Here is a 4427-nt window from a genome sequence, read left to right as displayed (position 1 = left end):
TTTTTGAGAAAGACCGATTGATTACAATCCGAATTTTTTCTGGATGATTGTAACAGTTGAAGAATGGTCCAAAACTAGCCCTGCTAATGCTCTTCATCCAATGGGAACTCCTAAATTTTCGGAGGTTATAGATATAGATGATTTGTCAGATGAAATTCAAAAATAAATGCTGCCTTTCTGATAATCAACGAGTTTAGTTAGCAAAAAACGGCAAAGTTTTAATTACATAGCACCCTCGATAAAAATTAAAGTAGGAATTGCCCCCTTGTGAGTTTTCAAAGATTGCGTTAGTGGTTATTGGGTGTGTATGTCCGACAAACTTAATCAAAGTGGACTGAAGAAGCTTGTTTCGTGCTTTTTTAATGAAAAAATCTGAATTTTGAAAAATTTAGACAAAAATTTTTCCTAAAAATTTAAATCAAAAGAGTCAACAATGCTTTTTGTCTTTTAAAAAATCCTTAACCCTATTCTCGAAAATTTGAACAAATTTCAGCATAATTGACGAACATTACGATTTTTATATTGATGAAAATAACGCAATTTGGAGTTATGTTCAAAAAAAGTTGGTGTAAATGTGACCCTGAAGATTGAAAAAGTTTTTAATTGTTCCGACCCCCCACCCCCTCAAGAGTGATCGAACAATTAAAAAGGTTTTCACTCTCCAGGGTCACATTTTTGTTGCTGTTTGAATGAATGGTTGTTTTTTGGTTGTTTTTTTTGTGTGATCCCGACTTTAGATCATTGAATGGGTATGCCGAAAGCAAGAAAGAAGTAGGGATGTCATTCCCCATCATAATTGGAGCACAATTAGAAAGATGGATGTGCTCAGAGAACAAGACGATTTTGTCTGACAATTATAGACGCAGTTGAAATTAAAGCCAAACATTGAGCCAACCGATAGGCAATCCATTTGAGTTTTGAGAGGCTGTTCAAATGCGACGTAAGTTGATCACACAGCAGTATCACATTTGATCGCTGAAGAGCTCAGCGGAAAACAGTTTAAAATTTACAAACAACAGAAGAAGGTAAGCAATGGTAAACGTATGAATTAATTCAGAGTACATGAATCAGTCTGCGCTCTATTCGGTGACTAACAACTGTCCTAAAGACACGTAAATTAGCTTTGCTTCCAGGTAGCGGAGAGGGAGTTAGAAACCTGTTTGGGACAATGATAATGGGAAGGAACATACTTCTAAACAAGAGAAGGCTATTAGATAATCTCTTGATGATAAACTATTCATTTTATAACTGCAAAATGCGATTCCAATACGCTCTCTGATTTAAAAGATTACACGGCCTTTTTCCGGACATTTTTTAAATTTTCCATATAATTCATTGCTTTTTTCCTTGCATCCAATTTGAACACTAGTTTTTCTGCTTTAGTGTTTAACTATGCTTCATTTTATACCAATGTTGGAGTAGATGGTAGGAAACTGTTTCTGAGAAGTACCTGGGGGATATCTTTCAAAAGATACGCACTTGTATCAAAATATGCATAAAGGTGGTTTTGTGTGCTCTAATAAATTCGTCAAATTTTTCGCCTTATTTCTTGGTGCTTTGTTTTATAAACGCTGTGAATATTTTCAGAGTTCACATCATAACTTTTCTCGTGTGATAAAGTCATCGTTCAATTACTGTTTTTGAATAGACACCACTAACTTGTTTGGCTGCCAAAAGTAGAGATTGTTGACCAGATTATCTCAATTTGGGGTTTTCAGTTGTAATCAAGTTATTTAAGGCAAATATGTGTGTTGAATTGCATTAGAAAGCATTTGACTAGACTGCTTGCCAATGAAGCTTTCATATTGAGTTAAACTGAGCATAATATTAGTTTGCAAAGTTTAAGAGCTAATCTTGAGCGTATTCTCAATGTAAACAAAAGGGACGAACTTGAGCGATGTAGATTGGAGTGAATTGACTAATTGTTTGTTAACTAAAAAAAGGAGACTAGCTTTGCAAAGTGATCAAGTTCTCAGAAATAGCCAGAATGAAGCTCAGAGGTCATTAAACGAAAGAAACCAGATATGCCAGATATGATTACACCAAAAAATAATGGAAGCTAGGGAAATACAATAATATTTTCTTAAATGAATTCCTCCAAAACCCAAAATTCCAAAAATGCACCCCCTGAAAGCCATTTTGGTATAATGAAGTTGAGTATATATTCCTTATGAGTAGCTTCAAAATTGGGGTTACCAGTTAGGGTTTTCAGGAAGGATATGATGATTATGTTAAATAGATAAAATTACTGCTTAAAGAAGGGAGAAAAAAAGATATGCTTTGAAGGATTTCTCGTCCAAACTTATGGAATTTTTCTAAAAAAAAGAATGTTTGTTTGCCCCTAAAGACGACCCCTAGCATAGAAACCAGAGAACAAAAAACAGCAGATAAAAGTATTTGTCACTAATTTTAATGTGTGAAAAAAAGCGTTTTGTATAGAAAAAATTACACCAACCGTTTTTATTTTGCGAATTGCAGGAAAAAACAAATTTGATAAAAAATGATTCTTTTATGGTAAAATTTGTCAAATTTTTTGTTTCTTAGTTGAATAACCTGACGGGTTTGGTAACAAAACGCAATTAAATAGATCAGAAGGTCGGTTGAAAGGAAATGACTGAATAATTGAAACTTAAAAAAGAAACTGAATCGAAATTTTGTTTGTTTGTTTATATAATTGTAGTTTTGGTTGAAATGTCGTTTGGCAATCATAAGGAGCATCAAGTGGGCTGATATTTTTGGAGTGAATTGGTGATTAAGGGGCACATGCGGAACAAAAACTGTTTGTGTTCTGAATTTCAAATTGTCATAGAGTTGAGTACATCGTGTGAAATTTGGGAAATATGCAGACCCTAATTGAAACCGGAGCTAGGTAAGAAGAGAAACAATACTATAGTTTTGGTAATTATACAGAAGGAATCATTATTGTCAAAAAAAGCAGAAACTAAAGTATTGGAGGTTCAAAACGTCAAAAAAATTGCAAAAGATCATTTTTAGTGGAAATAAAGAGCTATGAAGCAAGTTAGATGTTCGTGATGGGACTAACTTTTGCTCTGCAGTGTTCTACAGATTATTTTAATCACCCGAAAAGAGCACAAGTGCTGTTTGAAGAAATTTCTGATAAAGAGAAAATCAAAAGTTACAAAATCAAGCGTCCAGAATTTTACCACCCACTCACAATTCCTGAAAACTCAAGATCCTCAAGTCTGATTGACCTCAAGTTTTAACTGGTGACTCTTGGGACATATGCATATGCATTGAGAAAAAGAGCGATTTTTTCCGCTAACTCAAAGTTGTTTATTTTGCTTTTAAAAAAAAAAACAAAAAAAGAAAAAAAGAGGCAATAATTATGTTTGTTTGGTCTTCAATGAAAGAAGCAACACTTTTACCGGGGTCAAAGTAATCACCAAAAAAACCTTCCAAAAAGAAGAACGCAAAATAGCTATGGTTCGTTTTCAAAATAATAACGCTAACGAATAATCTACAAAAGCAAGGCAGAATTATATAAATTTTTTTCCTAATTTTTCCACCATTCTGATCATGAGGAGAATTGTTAAAAATTGGTTAAAACAGACATTGTAACATCATATTGGAAAACAAAGCACCCTTAGGGCATTTTAAACATATCCGTAGCTGTAAAAACATAAAAACTAGCATGCATGCTTAGAGATTAAGTGACGTGAAACATGAGTTTTTGTGAATCCTGAATTTAGCAAACCAATTAAACCACAAAGTTCCGGTTATCTTGAGCAATTATTTACTTTAGATAAACTACAGTGAATGACCAACATTCTTGGTCAATTACTACACTTATAATGTAGGTAAAAATATTCTAAAAGAAACAAAACGTTACTTATTGGTGATAAGAAATGATAAGGTTAAGCACCCTTAAGCACAAGAAAAACCATCAGACGCGAGAGAGTGAGAGAGAGGCTAACGAGGCTGAAGAACAGTGGTTCATCAGTCAAAATTGAGAGAGGGTGAGAACGCTCTAGTGGAGGAGTTTGATTTCACAGTAGGAAAATTGTAGGTTAATTGAAATTGACGGTTGAAAGATAGGTTTCTGGCCAGTAACACAGCTACTGGGAGGCAGAACTTGTAATAGTTGTTTTGGTTAGGAAATAAATCGATTAGTTTGTGACTACTTGTGGATAGTTTGATTGATCTGGTTTGAATTAGTCTGAACTGTTAATTAGATTGATAGAAAATTTACTTTTGGATTGTTGAGGTTATTCAATTATTTGTTTCTGCTAAAACTTTATTAGTTGCCGGTATTGCATTTCTTGATTATTAATTCAATTATCCGGAGTGAAGATTCCAACCAGCCGAGAGAGCAGTTTTTTGGGACAACACAGTACACTCCCTACTACAAGAGGAACCACCAAACAAATCTTTCGGAATCTCCATAGAGTTTTGGAAGCTAGCCAGTC

The sequence above is a fragment of the Convolutriloba macropyga genome, chromosome 11 (genome assembly GCF_964194025.1).
Source record: "Convolutriloba macropyga chromosome 11, txConMacr16.3, whole genome shotgun sequence".
In the NCBI taxonomy this organism is placed as follows: domain Eukaryota; kingdom Metazoa; phylum Xenacoelomorpha; order Acoela; family Convolutidae; genus Convolutriloba; species Convolutriloba macropyga.
This window is presented reverse-complemented; position numbering follows the sequence as displayed.